This window comes from Peromyscus leucopus, chromosome 8a (genome assembly GCF_004664715.2).
Source record: "Peromyscus leucopus breed LL Stock chromosome 8a, UCI_PerLeu_2.1, whole genome shotgun sequence".
Classification (NCBI taxonomy): domain Eukaryota; kingdom Metazoa; phylum Chordata; class Mammalia; order Rodentia; family Cricetidae; genus Peromyscus; species Peromyscus leucopus.
The window spans coordinates 41,636,615-41,659,670 of record NC_051085.1 but is presented as its reverse complement, the minus strand read 5'-3'; positions in this window follow the sequence as shown (position 1 = coordinate 41,659,670).

The following is a 23,056-nucleotide window of genomic DNA, read 5'->3' as shown; positions in this document are numbered from 1 at the left end:
AGAATCTTCTTTCTCAGGTTTTAGTTGGAAACTCTTGCCCCATATTCTGGCACCATTTGCAGCTGGAGTTTTCTCCAGTCCTGTCCAGGCCCGCAGCTGCTCAGACCCAAATAAACACACAGAAACTTATACTACTTATGGCCGTGGCAGGCTTCTTGCTATCTAGTTCTTATATCTTAAATTAACCCATTTCTATTAATCTATAAGTTGCCACATGGCTTGTGGCTTACTGGTGCTTTTACATCTTGCTCCCTCTGTGTCTAGCTGATGACTCTTGACTCAGCCTTCCTGTTCCCAGAATTTTCTTCTGTTTGTCTCACTATACTTCCTGCCTGGCTACTGGCCAATCAGCATTTTATTCATTAACCAATCAGAACAACACATTCACAGAATACAGAGCGATATCCACAACACTTAAATGAGAGTTCTTTTTTTAAGCTGTATAGTATTCCAACACATGCATACACACACACCCTTTTATTTATTCATTTGTTGGCAGGCATGTTTCCACTCTTATGAATACTGAGAGTATAAGTATCACTTTCAAACAGCTGACTGCATCTCCTTAGGATATCTACCCAGAAACAGAACTGCTAGATCAGAAGAAATTCTATTTTTATTCTTCGAGGAACTTCCAATCTGCTTTCCATAAGGGCTGTGCTAATTTACATTCCCACTAACAATGTCTAGTGTTTCCTTTTCTCCACACCCTTGCCCACACATGTCACACATTATCTTTTTGATGATATTCATTCTAACAGGTGTGAGGTGACATTTCATTATGGTTTTGATTTGCATTTCTCCAATGAACAATGATGTTAAGTAGTTTTATTTATCCCTGATGGCCATTTGCTCATCTTTCTTTTAAAATGTCTATGTATATGCTTCACCCATTAACAGTTTTCTTACTGTTGAATTACATTTTTTATATACCTTGGATAGTAAGTCTTTATCATGTTTATGCTTGGCAAATATTTTCTCCCATCCCATGATGTCTCTTCATTTTATTGTCTCCTTTGCTGTATTGCTTTTTAGTGTGATGTAATCCCTTTTGACAATTTTTGCTTTTATTTCCTGTTCTTTTGTGGTCATGTACAAAAAAAAATCCTTCTCCAAACACAATATTAAAAGGGTCTTCCTGTGTTTTCTGTCAGTAGTCTTAGAGTTTCAGGCCTTACATTTCACTCTAACTCACTTTGAGTTGATGTTTGTGTAGGATGTGAGATGAGGCTCCAACTTCACCGGCTATCAAAATTCTCCAATGCCATTATTGTTGTGGGATAATATTTTTGTACACCATGAAGATGTGTCTATGTCTTGCTTCATAAAGAGCTGAATGGCCAATAGCTAGTCAGGGAAGAATAGGTGGGACTTCTGGGGGAGAGAGGAGCTCTGGAAAGAAAGGAGGCAGATTTCACCAGCAGACATGGAGCAATTTGGAAATACAGAATGGAGGAGAGGTAAAGAGCTATGTGGCAGAATATAGATTAATAAAAACAGGAAACAAACCTAAGCTAAAGGCCAAGCTGTCATAATAAATAAGTCTCTGTGTCATTATTTGGGGGCTGGTGGTCCAAAGAAAGTCCGATGAGAAAGCCTGCTACACATTATGTTAATTTTGCATCACTGTGGCAAACACCTGAGGAAACAACTCAAGCAAGGAGGAGTTTATCTCAGCTCACAGCTTCATAGGCTTTAGTCCAAGGTCAGATGTCTTCATCTCTCTGGGCCTGAGGTGAGGCTGAATATTATGGTGCACAGAGGATACTGCTCACCTCAAAGTGACCAGGAAGCAGAGGGAGAGAGGTAGAGAGGAGGGGTCTGAAAACAAAATACAGTCTTCAAAGGCACACATTCCCAGTGACATGTGTCCTTTAGTCAACCTCAGCCCCTAATAGCCCATTCAGCTACAAACCCATCTTGGGCTGATCCACTAATGAAATTAGTGCCCACATGATCCAGCTATCTCTCAAGAGAAGCACCAAGTCTTCAAAGCATGAGCCTTTTTGACTAGTGAGAGAACCCATCACGTTCTTTCCCTGTTGCGTGTCCTTGCAGTTGACTGTAGTATGCGGACTTACTTCCAGGCTCTCTGCTTGACCTCACTGCCCCTGTATGTCTGCTTGCCGGGTGTTCTTACTACTGCAATATGGTTTTGATTGCTGCAGCTAATTCTCCTTCTCCCAGCTGTCAATAGTTGCCTATAGTTCTTTGTCTAGGGGTGGGATCCTTTGAAATTTCCCCCTTCTCAGTTAGCATGTCTCTTGATATTGCCATCGTTCTGGTCTTATTTGCAGCCATTTCTGGGAGAGACCATTTTACAGCAGACTTCCTGGACCTCTGGCTCTTACAGTACCGTCCCCCATGTTCCCTAAGCGTTGAAGCCCTTGAGGGAGTGTTACAGATGCTCCTAGGACTGAGTATTCAAACACTCACTTATTCTCAGTATTTATGACCAGCTTTGAGTAGGCAGTTCTGTTTTCTCAGTTTCGTCTTTGGAGAATTTGTGGTCAGTATGTAGTATAAAAACACCAGTGTTTTTTGTGTAATGACTTTATAAGCTGTAATTTTACTGAATTTGTGCATGAGTTCCAACAGCTTTTGGTGGAGCCTTTGAGGATGGGGAGAGAAAGAGAGAGAGAGAGAGAGAGAGAGAGAGAGAGAGAGAATAAATGGATGATACACAGATACATAGATAGATACATACATGTAGCATGAATCCTAATTGGTCTTAATAATAAAAACCCAGAGTCAGATACAGGGGTAAATGCTGGAGGATCAGAGAGACAAAAGAACAAGCCACAGCCACCACCTCTTACCTCACCAACTCCTCAGCCTGAAAGAGAGCAAGCTCCTGTCTCCTCCCACCTTATATTCTTCTCACCTCCCCAGTGCTGGGATCAAAGGTGTGCGCCACCACTGCCCGGCCTCTATGGCTAACTAGTGGCTCAGCTCCACATCTGATCATCAGGCAAGCTTTATTTGTTAGATCACAAACAAAATATCACCACACATAGATACATAGATCTATGTATAAATATATATTGTGTGTTAGCATTCAGGTATCTGTGCTGGCCTGCTCTTAGGGGTCCCGACAGCTGCAGCCGCTAAGAGCACCCCCTGTGCATATTTGCTACATTCCCTTATAAAAGGCAGGCCCTGCCTGGCTCTCATCTCTTTCTCTTTCTCTTCTTTCACTCTCATCCCCAGGGACTGGTCTCTGCCCCTTCCCTCGCCTTCCCTCAATAAACCTCCCATGTGGGCCCTGTTATATGGTGTGACTCGTTCCTGCCGTTTTTAAAATACAACATTTGGTTGCTGTGACTTGGATAGGCTCTCTCGGCAGTCTGAGATGTGCCAGGACCCTGGAACCTGGTCCGCCCACGACAGCCTTGCTTTCCCACTTAATGAATCGCTGGGACTCTCCATCCAACACTGATGATTGGTACCTCCACCTCCTTCACTTCTGGCCATTTCCCACGAGTGAGGCTTCATTTCTAGAGCACGGTCCTCACTCACCTTTCTGACTGTGTCTCTCCCACGCGCTCTTAGCCCATCCTGCTTTTTTGGATGACAATCTACTGAGCAGCCTGTGCCTCCTCATCAGTCTTCTTTAAATTTCTGGGACACTAGGGATTTCATGCCTTGGATCTTCTCTACCTCACTCATGGAAAATGTGCCTACCACCCGACTTAAGGTCTAAACTTATCCACCTTTGCCCCAATACCCTTTAGGTATCAATTCAAATGGCTGCTTACCATACCCCATATCCCACTTTTTCATGAGACCTTTGCAACTTCTGCCAGCAATCCAATAAATGGAAGGGGTTCCTTGTTTTGAAGCTTTTTCCAAACCCTTCTCTGATCTTTCTTCCTGCTCTACTCAGCTCTTGCTAGCTAGGAAGCCTGCAGCTGCGCCTCCCTGTTAGGCTGCATTTACCCCGCCCAGCCTCTGCCAAAGCAGTTACATCATCACCTGTCTCCAGATCCTTTTCCACGGCAAGTGCACCTTTACAAGTGCCCGCCAGGCAGCGCTCCTGCTCTTTGCCTCTTCCTCCTCTCCTTGGCCCTCATTCCCTCTCTTGCCTCTTCTTTTCTCTCTCTCTTCTCTTCCTCTTGTCTGCCTGCCTCTCTCAAGTCCCTACTCCAATGCAGCCTTTGACTCCTCGGCTATCCCCCTCCCAGTAAACCTCTTGCACAAACTCTGTGGCGTGTGGCATATTTGCTTAGCGGCTTACCTCGGCAGGGCCCGCCAAAGGTCCATGCTAGGACTTTATCTGCCTGCTCCACCCACGACAGATCTGCTCTTTCAACAGCTTTGCCTTCCATTCAGTACCAACAATTGGGTCGCTGGTGAGGCCACCCGCCTCTGACCATTGCCCTAGATGTGAGGCTGGCCTCAGTCTCAGCATTCCTTGGACCAGGCAGTAGGGGAACTGAGAAAGAATTCTCTACTTTCTTTTTCTTTGCTCCAAGACCTGCTTGTGTCTGTCTGCTCTTACTCTCTAAGTGTCCTGGCTAGGTCTGCTGTAATGTGGGAGTCAGAGATGGAGAAGCCAGCTACCTCTTGCTTAGCATACACCGGTTTTCCCTTTCTTTTAATTTATTCAACTCCTGTTTAGTGTGGTGTGGTGTGGTGTGGTGTGGTGTGGTGTGGTGTGGTGTGGTGTGGTATGGTGTGGTATGGTGTGTGTGTGTGTGTGTGTGTGTGTGTGTGTGTGTGTGTGTACTGGATTTAACCCTATATGTGTAACTGTAAGCTGGGTTTAATTCTGTGTGTATGTGTATGTAACTTGGATTCAACTCTATGTATACGTGCATGTAACTATTGTTTAGAAAAACATGTTTTAAACAGCAACCACGTGGCTCTTCTCCATCTCGGATGGTGACCTCATCATGATGGAAGCAGTGGACTTTTGTATGATGGTAGAAATGTAAAGTTACAAGTGATTCAACTGGTTTAGAATATACTCTATATGGTGATAAAAATTTAAGGTTATAAAGGTCTATTCAGATTAACAAAAGCTGACTTAGAGATTTATGCCCAAGTACTTATGTCTTTGCCAAGTATTCAACATCATGCTTCTCCCATGTGGGCCCTGTTGTATGGTGTGACTCCTTCCCACCATTTAAAAATACCCATATCCATCCATCCATCCATCCATCCATCCATCCATAAGACATGTTTCTGCAAATAGACAGCTTCACTTCTACTTTGAAAACTTTTAATATAAACTATGTGCCACTTATATAGAGCTAAACACAGAAAAGCACTGTACTTTTTATATTCTATCTCAAGAAACAAAAATGAAAATTCCCTATTGATATCTATGAGCAGCTCTCAGGGGTGTGTCTAGCCAGTCAGCTACTGATTTTCCTTGGCAGAGTCTGATGTCCATCATGTGATGAACTTTCACAAGAACCCCTGCAGGAGGTTCTATCGTGTGAATGCTTGCTGACCGCACTTGTTCAACTCATTCTCAGAATACGTCTGGGGGTGCAAAGGCTTGGACACCCTTACTCTGATTTTAGACATAAACAAATTCGGGCTAAGAATATACAAGAGACAGGTTCAGAGTTCACAAATGGACTCATGAATGCGTTAGGACTCGCCCTCAGATCTTCTAAATTCAAGTCAAAAGTTCTCCCATAGCAACTGTCACCACCTCCCTCCCTGATGAGAGTCTCATTGGCATCTCCCTTTGGCTCACCTTCCTTAGGGCATGTCAGCCTGGTGACCATCAGTGCTTCCACATGGTATGTCCACCTTACACGCAGGAAACGAGTTTCTTCTCCATCATCACAGTGGGTTTATTCCTCTCAACAAACTCGGGAGACGAATATCTAGCTCTTTTTAGGTTCACAATAACTGCAGCTCAGGAAGATTTGATAACTTCAAAAGGTCACATGGCAAACAAATGGGGTGACTCAATCCCAGGCTGCCCAATGTCTGTGTCCTTCAGAGATATGTGTCTGCTTCCTTTTCCGAGTCTTCACAAAAAGCAATCTTCCATAAGTGCTCATGACTATGCCCCAGCCCCAACCCTGACCTGCTTTTTGAGTTCCTGTCCTTCAGCTTGTGACCATAACTGTTCCCTATCACAGCTACAGTCTTTAGATGCCAGCAAAAGAAATCCCTCAGGAATTTCCTCTGCCACACAGATGCATCTGGAGTCAGACAGAGCTTAAAGACTCAAATAAGCTCAGACCTATTTATTTGCATGAAGTTATAAGGGGGGATGCCATATTTCTACATAAATAGGCCCGACTAAAGTGCAAACTTCACCTTCATAACAGGATGGTATGTGTTAGAAATTGAATCTACACTTCAGGACCAAGTGTTTTGAAATGGAAATTTCAATTGATAGCTCAAATATCACTTTCCCACCTCCTATGGTAGAATCAATTCCAGGCTGAGGTCTCACCAGCTCTCCACAATCTACTGGTGAGAAAAAGAAAGTTCCTACCAGCCAGAAGCTGGCCTGGTACCCATGCTAAATACCAGGCAGAGCCGCTTGGCGATCACTACCAGCTTGGATGAAATCAGGCTGCTTTATAATCATTCCTGAACACAGCTAGAAACAATAGCACCGAGTAAGCTGAAATGACCAGCCCCCTCTCCCCCTTCATGGATAGGATGAGAGCCTGTTGGGTCTTCTCCCACCCCTTTGCCAAGCAATTACCATGATATTCAGTCATGGATTCTCCTTATTGCCTAACAGTGTCCAAAACAGAACAAAGCTAGCCTGACATTAACCCTCCCAGAAAGTCCTCACTCAGTCCAAGCAAAAGTCCTGCAATTCCTTTCTCATGCTTTCCAACATACTCCAAGGTGCCCCAGGGTATGTCTCCCCCATCACTATAAGGAGTTTGCTTTTTTAAAATCAGTCTTTCTGCTTGAGTGTTCTGAAAGGCCTTTGTCTAAAGAGTAATGTTCTCACCCACCTGCCATTCTGTTATTATGTCACTGAGATATATACTAAATTTAGAAAATGAGATGAAATGCATGAGTACAAACCCTGTTTCTTTAACAACTGAGAATTCTATGCAGCACCACACAAAACAAGGTCAAAATGTCAGTGAAATAGCAAGAGCTTTTCTCTACAATTATAAGTGTTTCACTTTCTAAAGATTTTCAATTATGTGTATAGTGGTATGCCTATGTGTGCAATGTTTGCCCGTGAGTGCAGTTCCTCTGGAAGCCAGGAGAGGGCATTGGATCCCCTGGAGCTAGAGTTACAGGTGGTTGAGTGCTGCCCAATGTAGGTGCTGGGAATCAAACAGATCCTCTTGCAAGAGCAGTATGTGCTTCTAATTGTTGAGCCATCTCATCAGTCCCTAGTTACAAAATTTCATGAGCATCTCCTTAAGAAGGCATTATTCCTAGCTTCTCTACCATTAAAGGCTTCCCTTAAGATAAAGGTGAAGAGAGTCGATGAAGAGCACTCACATCTGGAGGCCAGACCTTATGGAGGAGCAGGCAGAAAGCCTGACCCAACACAGGAAAGCTGGGCTCCCACTGTCCTAGGCAGCAAGGAAGCAGACAGACGGGATTCTTGCCTGCAGGAGGCTTGTGTTCTCACACAGCAAACAAATACACAGGATAGGAACATGCATGAAAGAAGAACAAGACTAGAGGATGATGCAGGAGGGACTCACAGAAAGCATCCTAAACAGCTGAAGTGTTATCAAAGGGAGAAGCACTGTGGCTCTCAGTCTGTGAATCCTACAGATGGTCCCATGCTGTCACGCTTTGATGAATTCCTATGAAAGTAACAAAGCAATTCTTGAGAAAGCTTATGATTTAGCTAGCACTTGAAGGTGACTGCTTGATGGTATCTCAGGCGGCGCCATTGATCAGGAGGGGACGCAAGCTACATCATCTTTTGATCAAAGTTCTAAATACAGGTGCTGTCTACTCTCCTCCAGGAAATGTAGTATGACATTCTAAACTGCCTCCAAGGTGATTTAATTTCCAGAAAGTATGACTTAGTGACTACAGGACTGTTCATTTTTTTTTTTTTTTTAAATTGAGATTTCAAATGATTTGGGCACAACTATCCGAGATTGTACTTTTTCATGCATTTACTCAAAGTCACCTTACTCAGTTCCCTAGGATTGCATAAGATAGAAAGTCAGTGTGTTTACTGGCTTAATGCTGCCACACACACACACACCCAAGTGCTGCTTGTGGATCTTGGAAGTGTTCCTGTTGCTGGGGAGTTCCATAAAATATAATTGCCATGTCTTCATTTGTTCAGCTTCCAAATAATAGTGATGCAATGAATGAGCTGAGCTGACATGTACAGAGTGAATCACTATTGGGAAGCAGTCCATTGGGTTCAGGGAAGCCCTTTAGATCACACTAAAGAGCCTGGCAGTGTCTGCAACCTTGATGAGTTCTTTGCCCATTGCCCTTTGCTCACCAACAATGGCACTGTGGCCTGAAATGAACTGGTGGTACCTTAGTTCATTCATCTGCTTTATATTACTTTGACAAGTACCAGAGATAAGTCAGTTTACAAAGAGGAGAGACCAGGGCTTTGGACATGGTAAAGCATGAGGATTAGAATTCAGTCCCCAGGAGCCACTTAAAAAAATACTCAGACATGGTGGCGTATGTTTGTAAGCTTAGCTATGCAGAGATACAAGGATTCCTGGCATTTACTGGCCAGCCAGCCTGGCCTAATTGGTGAGCTCTGTGTTCAGTGAGAGATCCTGACTGAAAATCAAGGTGAATGATATGAGGTTTAATGACAGAAATAGACCACCAGAGCTGTGCTGAGATTGAAAGATGAAGCTTTATTTTAGGCTCAGACCGCCAGGCTGGCTCCAGGTAAAGGGAGAACAGCCCCACTAAAGGGGGAGGTTGGGGTTTTACAGGATGATTTAGCTGGGTGAGAGAGTAGTGGGTAGAGCATTAAGGGGAAAAGAACTGCTACAATCAAAAATAACTCTTTTAGAAGAATAAATGTGGTAAGCTGTAACATGAATTGCTAAATGGTCTTATTAATAAAAAAAATCTGGAGGCAGATATTGGGGTGAAAGCTGAAAGATCAGAGAAGCAGAGCAGCCAGCCATGTTCTCACCTCTACGAAATCCTCAGCCTCAAGAGCATGAGTTCCTGTTTCTTCACACCTTATATACCTTTCTGTGTCCTGCCATATTACTTCCTGAGATTAAAGGTATCATGTGTGTGTGTGTGTGTGTGTGTGTGTGTGTGTTTCCCAAGCAAAGGCATGAGATCTCTATTCCTGGGATTAAAGGTGTGTACCACCACTGCCTGACTCTGTTTCCATTGTGGCCTTGAACTCACAGAGATCCAGACAGATCTCTGCTTACTGAATGACAGGATTAAGGGCTTGTGCCAAGTGGCTGGCTCTGTCCCCTGATTCCCAGATAAGTTTATTAGGGTGTAGAATATATCACCACATTTAAGGTACACAATATATCACCACAGTAAGTAAAATATTTTAATCACTAAAATGGCAGGATGTTGTGTTGTCAACCTGATCCATTGAGATAAGGTATCAGGTGACTTTGGCCATGTGCAGAAAGTTCAGTTCCCATTTCCCCAAAGGAGCTGGTTTCCATATAGGTCGTCCTTCTTGATATCTTAGGTGACTCCATCTTGGGCAAGGCTTACATTTCAGACTTTCATTGTTGGTAGGGGGTATCTATGCTCTCCTGCTAGACCAGGGTGCAGAATGGAGAGACTGAAACACAGAGTATGGCCACCTGAGTTACAGAGTGGTCTCTGCTTCAGGAGAGCCTGAGGGCTGATACGGGGAAGAAGACAGACAAGGAGGAGCATGTTACAGCTGTGCTGGGTGATTTGGTTTTCTTGGTTTTGAATATATTTGAGAATGCAGGGGACTAAAAGGAAGAGGAGGAGCATCCCAGTTAGGAGTCCCAGAAGGGACAGAAGCTTATGCCAAAGACCCAGAGTGACATGGCACAGAAGGAGACAGGCCTCCATTGTCTGGAGAAAACCCACAAAGCCAAAGATAGTAGTGGGAGGGGTGTTAGAAAGAGCAAAGGTGGGTTTTTTGTGTTTGTTTGTTGGTTAGTTTTTTTGTTTTGGGTTTTTTTTTTTGGTTGTTTTGTTTTGTTTTTAATTCTAGGATGATCTGACAAATAGTGGGTGTAAGACAAAAGTCAAAGAAGGTGACATGATACAGAAAAAGCTGAGCCTTGTGGGGGAGACCCTATAGCCTCCAGAGTCCTGGAAGTTTAAGAGAAAGGCGGTATGTTTGGGGTAGGGGACAGAGGAGGAAGTTGTCTACACATTGTAGGGGAGTAGAATACAGGAGGTTTAAGGTTAGCAGGTCGGTCACCAGAGCTTGGCCAAAGAAACGGGGACTGCCTGGAACCCCCATGGGAGGACAAGCCAGGTGAGCTGTGAGGTCGTGTGAGAGTCAGGGTCCTCCCAGGTAAAGACAAAGAGATCCTGGAAGGCTGGGTGGAATGTGAATGAAAAAGAAGCATCCTTTAGCTCTAGGACTGAGAAGTGGGTAGCGGGTGAGGCAGTGTGAGAGAGGATTGTGTATGGGTTGGGGACAATAGGGTGGATAGGGAGAACTGTGGCATTCGGGAGGAAAAGGTCCTGGACCAGGCCACAGGAGCCATCTGGGTTGACTGCTGGAGGGACTGGGGTGTTATAGGCAGAATGACTCAGGATGAGGAGACCGGCCTTGAATAAATGGGTGATGATGGGCCTTAATCCTAGTTGATGTCTAGGAGAGACATTGTGTATCGCCGCCTGAAGGAACCAGCCTCCAGGCAGCACAGGGTTCAAAGGGAAGGCACAGCATCAGCACAACTAGACTTTTCTTTTCTCTCTCTCTCTCTCTCTCTCTCTTTTTTTTTTTTTTTTTTTTTTTTTTTTTTTTTTTTTTTTTTTTTTTTTTTGGTTTTTTGAGACAGGGTTTTCCTGTGTAGCTTTGTGCCTTTCCTGGAACTCACTTGGTAGCCCAGGCTGGCCTCAAACTCACAGAGATCTGCCTGGCTCTGCCTCCTGAGTACTGGGATTAAAGGCGTGCGCCACCACTGCCCGGCACAACTAGACTTTTCTGTCTGAGGGGGTTAGGAAAAAAACACTCACACACTGTCCTGATAGATTTTATTTTTGTTTTTTGTTTTTCTTTTTTTATTGTCCCCCATTCTCTCTCCTTCCACCATTTATATACCCCAACAAAATCTTTCAGGCAATACAGGAGTCACAAAGGGGTTAAATTGCATTTCTCAAGTGAATGATTATAGGTAAAGACATGCTTTTTTTAAATCTCACTAACATGATTAAAAACAGTCATTTCAACAACTCACATGCAATATAGTTAAGTAGCTTGTCACAGAATAATAGATCATGAACAAGCCAAACGCACATTTTCTCAACCAACCCTTTTGTTGACAGGCTGCAAAGAAAAAAAATCAATTACTTTATTATCTATCTTGAGAGGTGATCTTATAAGAAATTTTAAAGGAATCACAAACCTAAACTGTGGAAGAGCCCAAGAAAATGAGAAAATTGTGTATTATAACCTATACTTTTAAGCGTATTTGCCACTTTGACCTTTTGCCCTGCATTCTCCCAGGCAGGGAAAAGGCAATTCAAACTTACACCTATGTACATATTTTGAACTAATATCCTGTAATCAAAAGTCACAAATTCTGGATTCTCTTTGGATCCCAGAAGTGTTTGGAGAGTTTCCTGACATGGAGACACCTGGGACAACACAAATCCTCCAATTTAGGCTGAAGTCAATATTCTTGATGTACCATAAGTCTTTTAGCATGAGCTCTAGTAGGCACTCCCAAGATACTATGGCACCATGATGCTTTAAATCTCAAAATGTACTTCCTGACCTGTGTGTGACCCCTGATTACAAAAAGAAACTGGTAGCTCCCTTTTTTTGGGGGGGGGGGGCTACAGAGTCAAATTACTCTGTAGTCCTGACTAATCAGAATTTTCTTCTTTTCTGCAGTGTTTATGAATAAAAGTTGCTTCTGTTTCTAGACTTCAGTGTTCTATTCCCTGTTATTTGTGCAATACCAGGACCCAACACTTACATATGTAAAAAACAGTCAGTTGAACTTTGAATCTTCAGGGTGCATACCCATATCAGCAAATTAAGGTCAGGAATGGGTGCAAGGAATTAATCATCCATCAGCAAGCAATAATTGGGCTGTTTTGTGTTTATAACTCTAACTTAATGAATCAGACAGCTTAGCTATGTGTTCTTGTGAACTTTAGATTGTTTTTCTGAGATTGTTTATCTTAAAAACCATTAGCAAGGCATCTGGTCTAATCTAAAGTTATTTTGAAGCTTTGTTTCAGCTAATGGTGCCCAGCAAAACCTGCAACTGCATTTCTCAGCATTAAGATTAGAGGAATTTGAGCCAGCCTGGCTCATTAACTTGAGCTGTGATCTGAAGCAGCTTCTTGGGGGAACTCATATAGGCCCTGACTGTGTAGCATTTGTTTGTTTTCATTTTTATTCATCAAAACCTATATAGGCTAACATTATTATATCAATTACACAGTACAGCTTAGGGAAGAATCATCTAGCATTATTATATAAATTAGAAAGTATAGCTTAGGGAGGAATCATCTTCTTGACAATCCACAGATAAAAATGCCCAGTAGATTCGATGTTTTCATGAGATAAACACACAACATTACAGGCAGTGGTGATCTCCCTACATCTACTCACACCAAGTCAAATATCAGGGAAAGATTGTAACAGCAAGCATGTAAAGGTACAGCAGAAGCATGCTTTTTATTCCATTTATTAATCTGTGTATCTCCTTGAACACAAGACTCCACTTCCTGGTGCTCTTTTTCTCCTCAAATTGTACATTTTGTATTTTTCCTTTTCAGCTTGCTCCTTCTCATTATAGATCTGCATAAGAGTGACCAGTGATAACCACACAACAGAGCAGTACTAGGTTGTTTTGAGGTCTCCTTAGCAAATGGAATTAATCTAAATCACTTCACTTTAGCCTCAGGCAGACTTTTGACACAAGGGCAAAACAGCCAAATTCGCCACCAAACTATCTCAAGAACAATTACTAGGCAATGTACTAAAATTCTTCATCTCTGAAACCTCTTGAGCCAAGCTCCCAAAGTTCAAATCACCCTCAGCACCACTGTCTTTCATGTTCCTACTTGTATGGCCCACTGGGCAGTGCTTAAAGCATTCCACTGCTTTCCTAAAGATAACAGAATTTTCCCAAGTTCCTGCCCTGAGAAAATTTCTCCTACATATACTATGCTCTTTTGTCCATTAACTTTATTCCTCTGTGACAAACTTCTATCAACACAGCTTCAGCTCTGTCCTCGCATTCAGCTCCTCTCTGTGCTCAGTTTTCCTGTCCTCATAGTTTTAGTAAGCTCCTATGCTTTTGATCTGATCTTCATCCTCTGTTCCTTCATCCTCCATCTAGCCTTCCTGGCTTCTTATCCCTGGCCCTGAAAAAGTCTACAAGAGATCTATTTTACCTTCTACAGAACCTCTGTCTCCTTCTTTTCTCTCTGGCCATGTGGTTCTGTGTCTAGAATTCTGTTCCAGTCCTTACTGCACCTGGTTATGCAAAAAGCCTTATTATCCTCAGTCAATTGCTCTGGAATGTTACTAGGCTTGAAGGCAAGGGATGGTATGAGCTTCATTTTCACAAGAAGCAAAGCTATGCATCTACAGCCTGCTTGTCTCCTAGGCTCAGCAAGGGAGTTAGTTACCTAGAAGTTAAGCAGGTCTGAGAAGCTTAGCTGTTTGCCAAATGGTCTATAGTATTTGGGCATACAAGAATTTCATAGCAGAAGACAGCTGAAATATTAAAAACTGGATAACATCAAATATTCCATAATAAATGGTTTGCCTCTAGAAAAATACCTTGAGATTTCTAGGTATAGCTTTAATATCCAGCTGAATCTCTATAATATATTCTTGTATCCCATAAGACCTTCCTAACCCAAAGTAACAAAGTCCAAATTCCTCTAAACAAAAACATGGCCAAGCCTATCACAATAATACTCAAGTTTCTGGTACCAACATCTGTCTTAGGGTTTCTATTTCTATGAAGAGACACCATGACCATGGCAACTTTTATAAAGGAAAACATTTAATTAGGGGTGGCTTACAGTTCAGAAGTTTAGTCCATTATTGTTATGGCAGGCTGCATTGTGGCATGCAGGCAGGCATGGTACTGGAGAAGTAGCTGAGAGTCCTAGATCTTCATCTGCAGGCAGCAGAAGCATCTGTGTGTCATACTTAGCATAGCTTGAGCAAAGAAGACCCCCCCACCACCACCACCACAGTGACACTCTTCCTCCAACAAGGTCATGTCTACTCCAACAAAACCACACCTCCTAGTACTGCCACTCCCTTTGGGGGCCATTTTCTTTCAAACCACCATAGCATCTTAGATTATGGCACAATTTATACCAAGTATGACAGAGGCTCCCTGTGAAGATTCTTTCTGAGACTCCATATAATCAAAACAACCCCATCCTTTTCTGTCTTTGTCAATTCAGACCACCGTGACTCATCATTGCTCAATGTGTGGAGGAGTCACATTCTCCCCCAATGTGTTGGTCCCATCATGTCTGCCCCACTCTCTGGCTTTGGAGCTGTTTTTTTCCTTGTCCTGCCTTGAGTTAAAAATCACCCTGTTGCTTCTTCTGCTTCTTTCTTTCTGCCTGAAAGGCAAGTATACAACACTTTTTTCTTTGTCCTTTGTGGGGGTGGTATGCATTGAATGGAACCTAGGGCCTTGCACATGGAGGTAAGCACTCTGCCACTGAGTTACACATCCTCAGCCCTAGAACTTCTCCTTTATAAGTATTTTTGCAAAATAAACAGGCACAAGCTAAACAAACAGACAATATTTATGGAAACCCCCAGAAGTTCTAACAGTCACAGTTCATGGAGGACTTTGTGGACTTGGCCTTCCACTTACTCTGAACTCTGTGCTACTGTCTCCCAACCTCAGCTCTTCCGTGGAGGTTGTGAGTCCCTCCCTACACTGTAACCCCTCTTCCCTGGCAGCACAAGGTGACTCAGTTAAGTAGTTGACCCTTGGTCTCTTTCTATTTAAGGAGAATAATGAAATCTGAGCTCGAGGTTGTCAGCTGTGAGATTTGGACTATAGTCAAGAAATGGTTACCCAGCTTTTCCATGGTGATGACAGAGAACAGTTACAATTCCTTGTCTAGGAAGCTGTTTAAACTAGTAGAATTTCAAGTCTGGGATAATTAGACATGTATGCTCAAAGCCAGGGGAATAAGTGGACCAGAATCTACACATTCCCCACAGACACTGGCTCTGTGTTCTTGCTTGTCTATTTGTTTGACTATTCACTACTTCTAACTCAAGGAAGTGTTTTTTTTTAAATCTTATTTTGGTTTTTTTTTTTTTCATCACTAATTTGTCATAACCAGTGTCAAGCAGTCAGGAACACCTCTAAGGAACCGTGACACAAATCCACGAGTCTGCCAGCAGAGGGGCCTGCAGTGGAACCACCCACCCCCATACCCCAGCTGTCTGCTACCAAGGAAACTACTTTCCATGGAAGGCTGCCAAGAATGATAGAAACTTCACCACTGAAATGTGGATTCCACATTCATCTCTGCCTGGTTGAAAGGGGAGAGGAGCCTGTTCCCAGACAACCAGTTTGATCCCTCATGAACAAACACCTACATGTCACTTTAAAGATAATTAGATACTACTAAACAGAAAAATAAATTGTTTTCCAGAGGGGAGAATGTGCTGGAGGTGATGGCACATGACTATAACCCTAGCACCTGAGAGTTTGAGGCAAGAGGATAGCCTTGAGGTTAAGGGTAACCTGGACTACATAGAGAGACGCTGCCTCAAAACAACAACAAAAAAAAAAAGGAGCCAAAATGGCTTCTTTGTAATCAAGACCAAGCAGGCCTTGAGATCCAACAGCCTTGGCATAAATGGTAGCTTCTGAACTATAAACTTCCTTTTCCAAGGTTTTAATATCTGTACATATGATCATGGTCATAATTAAGAACAAAACTACAGATGCATATTGAACTGGAGTTGAAAGACGTAAGTCTGGTCTCAAAATGGAGGGTCATGATTCAAAGGAACCAGAGCACTTGGAGAAGTTGTTTGTTGGTGGTCTGAGCTTTGAAACCATAGGTGATAGTTTAAGAGAACATTTTGAGAAACTGGGCACACTTATAGGCTATATAGTAGTGAGAGACCCCAAACAAAATGTTCCAGGGGTTCAGTTTGTGGCTTCCTCTTGTGTTGAAAGGTAAATTCAGCAATATGTGCTGGACCACAGAAGGTTGATGGGTATGTGATTGAACCAAGGAGAGTCATTTCTGGAGAGGAGTCTGTAAGGCCTGCTGCCCAAGTATCAGTGAAGAAAATGTTCATTTGTGGTATTAAAGAAGATACAGAAGAACATAATCATAATTAGAGAAAACTTTGAAAATTCAACAAGATTGAGATAGGAAGAGTGGAAAAAAGAAAGGATTTGCTTTTGGAAACTTTGATGATCATAACACAGTGGATAAGATTGTTGTTCAGAAATATCACACTGTTAATGAGCACAATTGTGAAGTGGAAAAGGCCCTTTATAAACAGGGAGAGATCCTGGAGGTGTGTCTGGCAACTTTATGGGTTGTAAAGGAAAATTTGGAGGCGGTGGAGGTAATTTTGGTCATGGTGGAAACTTGGTGATAAAGGTAGAAGCAGAAGAGGTAGTTATGGGGGCACTGATGGTGGATATAATGGATTTGGAGGTAATGGCAACTATGGCATTGGTCCTGGTTATAGTTATAGAGGAGGTTATGGTGATTATCTTAGTTAGTATTTCTAGTACTGTGAAGGGACACCATGACCACGGCAACTCTTTATGAAGAAAAACATTTAATTGAGGTGGCAGCTTACAGTCTCAGAGGTTTAGTCCATTATCATCATGGCAGGAAGCATGGCAGCATGAGGGCAGACATGGTGCTGGAGAAAGAGCTGAGAGTCCTAAATCCTGATCTGTAGGCAGCAGAAGTGAATGCCACACAAGGACTAACTTGAGCATCTGAGACCTCAAAGCCTGACCCCACAGTGACACACTTCCTCTAACAAGGCCACACCTACTCTAACAAGGCCACACCTCCTAATAGTGGCACCCCCTATGGGCCTATGGGGACCATTTTTATTCAAACCACCATAGTGGTGATGGACCAGGATATGGAAATCAAGGTGGTGGATTTAGTAGTGAAGGAGGTGGTGGTTAAAATGCAGGAGGAAATTCTGGGAGAGGTCACTATGATGGTGGTGGGAACTATAAGGATTTGGAAATTGTAGTGGAAAACAGAAGTAAAATTATGGACCCATGAAGGGGGTGTAGTTTTGGTTGAAGAAGGTGGAGCAGTTGCTATGTGGTGCCTATGGATCTGGTGGTGGAAGTGGTAGATACAGTAGCAGAAGGTGTTTAAAATAGCATCAAAGGGCTACAGTTCTTAGCGTGAAAGAGCCAGGAGTTGTCAGGAAAGCTGCAGGTGACTCTGTGACAGACAGCCCAAATGCATTAGAGGAACTGGAAAAACCTGCCACAGGGGAACCGATCAACCATAGTCAGAAAAGTTACTGCAGCTTAAACAGGAAATCCTTCTGTTCAGGACAGTCACAGGCACAGTTTGCAAAAATGTGCAGCTCCTGATTCATGCACTGGTGGTGTCAGTTAGATGTGCATTCCTGAAGTCTTTTTTATCTGTTGTAGCTTTGTCTTTTTTCTTTTTCTTCTTTTCATTACATCAAATATATTGCCATGTAAATTACTGTCATGGTACCAGGAATTTAAAAAGTAAGGATTTTTTTTTTTTTTCAAGACAGGGTTTCTCTGTGTAGCTTTGCACCTTTCCTGGAACTCACTTGGTAGCCCAGGCTGGCCTCGAACTCACAGAGATCCGCCTAGCTCTGCCTCCCGAGTGCTGGGATTAAAGGCGTGCGCCACCACCGCCCGGCCCAAAAAGTAAGGATTTTTTTTTCACTTAAAAAACCAAAGAACAGTCAGGTGGTAGTGGTGTATACCTTTAATCCCAGCACTTGGGAGGCAGAGCCAGGCAGATCTCTGTGAGTCTGAGGCCAGCCTGGTCTACAGAGTGAGATCCAGGACAGGCACCAAAACTACACAGAGAAACCCTGTCTCAAAACAAACAAAAATAAATAAATAAATACATAAATAAATAAAAGAACAAAACTGCACCTACCTCCCTGACATGAGAGAAATCCAGTCAAGTGCTTAGTGGTTTGCAATACAGCAAGGTTCATAAATGTGGCCCATAGCAGCAGCAGGCTCATTCCAAGTATCCTGGTGCATTTGTGATGCCCTGAGGAAGTCCTACCTCTTGGATAGGGAGAGAGCAGGACTTGTATTTGTCCCCGATTAAATACATGCATGCTCATTAACTAAGAATATTAAAGAGGTCATGCTTTTAGCTTATATAGTACAGAAGAAGATGCTGTACAGGCTGACTAGAGGAAAAAAGGCATCCATGACTTTACCCAGCACTGGTCCTTGCATACTACAACACTGACCTGCTGACATGATGTGCCCTGAGAGTTGGTGTAATAGCGGTCCAACAGTTATGGGGTAACCAACTTCTTTCTGACTGGATATGAGGTCTGCTCCACAGGAGGGTTTTTGTGTCTTGTATTGTAAACCTGATCAAACACTCAAGACTGGGGAGATTTTAACCATTAGCAGGGGGACCTACTGTTGCTGTTTTGGCTAAATGGTCATGAATTCTGAATATTTATTTATACCTGTAGGTTTATGCTGTTCTCTACATTACAGAAAAGCTTCTTTCTGCAGTGGGTAAAAGATAATGGAGAGACTAAAGCTGGTCAAAGAGCTGAGTGTAAATAACTCTGGGTGCTAAGCTATGAATGGGTCATCTTATCAGCCTCCACCACCCAGGGCTCAGGGAACTTCACAGAGGACAGGGTGGGAAGCATGTAAGAGCTGTTGGATGGGAAAGACACCTGTAAAACACTGACCTCTGGACATGATGTGACTGTTGCATGTGTCAACTCTCAACAGCCCTGGCTACCTACACAAACCCACATAAGATCAACCAGTGAAAATTGCAGCATGGATGGGGAGGGGCCCACAAGATCCCACCCCCAACTGAGAAGCTGGCAGTCATTGATGGCTGCTGAAGGAAGGATAGTCATTCCCTTTTGGTGATGTGGACACTAGTAGGGTTTCTCATGCCCTACTGAGTGGCCACACACCTGTGTGCATGTGGGTGGCACTGATTAGATCAGGAGGTTATTGATAATAAATGAATAAAGAAAGAATAAAGGACATGAAACTTGGAGGGGGTCAGTTTAGGAGCACTGGGGAGTTGGGAGGAGGGAGTTATAATGAATATACATTGTATAAACATATGAAACTTTCAAAGAATAAAAAAAACACTGTTTAAGAAAGGAAAGAAGGATGAGGTCATGCTTGGTGATATGCAGCTCACAGATGTCTTAGGACATGTGTTCTGCAGCTAGACTGCTTGGGACTACTTATGTTGCTAGATGACCAGAGGAAATTGTGGAGAGGGCATTGTGCTAGTGACATTTATGACTGTGACCAAACACACGACAAGAAGCAATTCAAGAGGGGACAAATTTATTTCCACTTACAGTACTAGAAGGTAGAGTCTGTTATGGAGGAGTCATAATGTCAGCAATGTGACAATAGGAAGTGAAGCTGAGCTATGAAACTTCAAGGCCCGCCTAAGTTACCCACTTCCTCCAGCAAGGCTCTACCTCCTAAAGGTTCCCAAACTTCCCCAAATAGCTCCACCAATATGCTGTGGGATGTCTTTCTGTATGCTGTGAATATTTGTTGCTCCCATCAGCTAATAAATAAAGCTGTTTTGGCCTATGGCAAGGCAACTTAAAGGCAGGTAGGAAATCCAAGCAGAGATATGGAGAAAAGAAGGGCAGAGTCAGGAGATATACCAGGAGCAACATGCCAGCAGACTGGTAATGCCACAGCCATGTGGCAATACATAGATTAATAGAAATGGGTTAAGTTATAAGAGCTAGCTAGCAAGAAGCCTGCCATAAGGCTGTAAAATTGGTAATTAATATTAAGCCTCTGAATGATTATTTTATAAGTGGCTGAGGGACCATGGGGCCAGGCAGGACCAGCTGGGACCAGCTGGGACCAGAGAAATCTTCCAGCTACACTAAAGGGGACCAAGTGTTCCAAAACATGAGCCTAGGGGGGACATGATACATTCAAATCAACTCTCCCTGTGCCTTTCCTCTAAACATGTTGACCCTCAAGCTTAAAATACATATAGTAATATAGCCACATGCCCAGTCACATGCCCCATGGAAATGCCTGCCATAAATCAGACTGTAAAGGTGCAACAACCAAAAGCTTTTACCCTCCTGGCTCTGAGATACTCAGTTAAAGGAACTATGTCTCTTGGCAACCTAAACAATAAGTAAACTTTGCCTTATTTTGTTAAAGCCTAACTAAATGTTAAAAGGAGACACAGTGTAGCAGCATTGATGTTGTTCACCAGGCTGCCTAACTAAACAGTAAAAGGAGACACAGTGTGGCAGCATTGAGTTGTCCAAGAAGCTCCTTGTTCCCTAGGCCACATGAAGTCAGGGAGCTCCAGACACCTCAAATGACCTCCAAGGGGCTTGTGACATACAGCTCGACTTTCCACGTCATTTTCATCAGGTCGCCATAAAATGTGTGGATAGGCTGAAATGGACACACAGAATTGGGTCACCTCCAAAGCAAGTTAGCGTAAATTAGAAACTTGAATATAGCTATTCATTCTCTGGACTTGGGGTATGAATGGATCATTAATTAGAGCCAGGGGGGAAAAAAAACGATGCCGTCTCAGACATGATGGCAAAGAGAAGCCTGTCCAGACAAAGAACTATGGCAAGAACATGGGTCCCAGGGGCCATTTCAGCTTCAAGTACATGGCAGGCGAGCCACAAGTGAGGAAAAAGGGATGCAAGACTGGAGTCAGAAGACTTGGGTCTGAGGGCCCTGCACCTCCTCTTCCAGACAGCACAGCCTAGGAACACTCAATCCAAATTCCAGATTCCCATCTCTATCCTGAGTCTCTTTGTAAAGCAGATTACATGTAACACATCTTAGAAGCATCGTGGAACTTATTTAAGCCAATTCAGATGAAAATGATGTAAAAGCCACAGGAAGAGTTTGTGTCAGAAAGGAAATTAACATTTCCCTAGTACCTGTTATAAGCCTAGGAGACAAACACTTTCCACACAAGCTACCCAATGTAAAAGAGATTATTCAGTAATGAATTGCTCTTTGGTTTATTGTATTTTGCTTTTATTTTACTTTTGAGTTTGTTGAGGCAGGGTCTCAGGCTAGCCTCCAATTGCTATGCAACCCAAATAACTCTTAATCTTCACGCCTCTGCTTCACCAGGGCTGGGATTACAGGCATGCCCCACCACATCTGGATCCAGTTGCATCTTCCAAAGCTATCATTTCTTAACTTGCCAAATGGCTACTCAAAACCTTCCTTAGTTCCAGTATCTGGGAAGGATGTCATTGGGGTTTGGAGTGAGTGCTTACAACTTCAGGCCTTTCATAGATTGATCACCTACCTGAGTGTCAGGAGCCCAGAGAGAGCATGACTCACCCAACTCTGGGCAAACATGGCATGGCTCAGTATCAACTGTGGGAGTTCTTGATTTATAACGGACTCGTTGGAAGGCAGAAGGCAAGAGGATCACTGTGAGTTTGAGGCCAGCTTGGTCTACATAGTGAGTTCCAGGACAGCCAAAGCTACATAGTGAGACTCTGTTTCTTAAAAAAAAAAAAAAAAAAAAAAAGATTCATCAAACTTGCTGTAAGGAAGATAAAACACATGAAAAGCACACCACCAGGACAAGTGGCACTCACCTAATAAAAGTTTCATTTCCAAAAAGCAAGACACAAAAAATTTGTTAGATAGAGTCAAGCCAATCAGGGACAGCTTTTACTCTAGTTTATTTGTTTCCAAGAAAGAAGAACTTCGGTTTTGGGTTTTTTTTTTTTTTTGTTGTTTTTGTTTTTGGAGATGGGGAGAGCTGGATTTTTATCCTTTCTATTAATCCAACCAGGCTGATAGCTCTGCATTGTCCAATGTATCCACTTCTTAATTTTATGTTTGTAAGTACCAAAACCTCAACATTTTTATTCATTTTGAACTTGAAATCATTGTTATCATCATCATTATTATTGCAATCACAAACAGGTTCCACCCTAAAGTTCATTGGCAAGGCATTTTCAGAAGCCAGGAGCTGCTAGCCATCAGAAAGGCTCCTACAAATGGGGCGGGGGGGGGGGGGGGGGGGGGGGAGGGGGGGAGGGAGCCTAGCTAGTTCTTCCTGGGAGTATAATCCAAGAGGCTCACAAAGCCATGCACCTGGAGTGCCAAACACTTAGGACCCTGGACTCTGAGGCTCCACTCTTCCTGCTCTGAACTGATTCCTATGGAGAACAGCAGGATTTCAGGCTTTACTCCTCCCCCAACTTACAGGCATACAGGCTCACAAGCATGCATGCACTTAAAAAACAAAAACAAAAAAACAAACAAACAAAAACAGAAACCAAACCTGAAAGGAAACTTACGCGCTCTGATTAATCACCAGTCAGTTCTGCAATGGCTGAGTGCCAACTTTCGTACCCATGGAAGACTCCTGCTGCCTGGTAAGCAAATCCTCCCCCACAGGCGTCTCTTGCACAAACCAACTGGCTGTGTGTGGGCCTTTTGCATTAGAAATTCAGGGAAATTGTGAATTACAAATTGAACTGACAGTGAAGCTTTCCTAAAAGTCTGCCACGTGCCTCCCGATTATGGAGTATTTCATTGAATCATTTCCACAGACCTCCAACGAGACAAATTGGATCTTTGGGGTCAGATGGAGCGTAAGATTAAGGCTCCACCTTGCTACCTTCTCCCCTGTCATTCTGGAAACGTTTAAATCAGGTGTTCTGTGCTGTGCAGGGCTCAGAGCCAACCTCCCTTTCCAG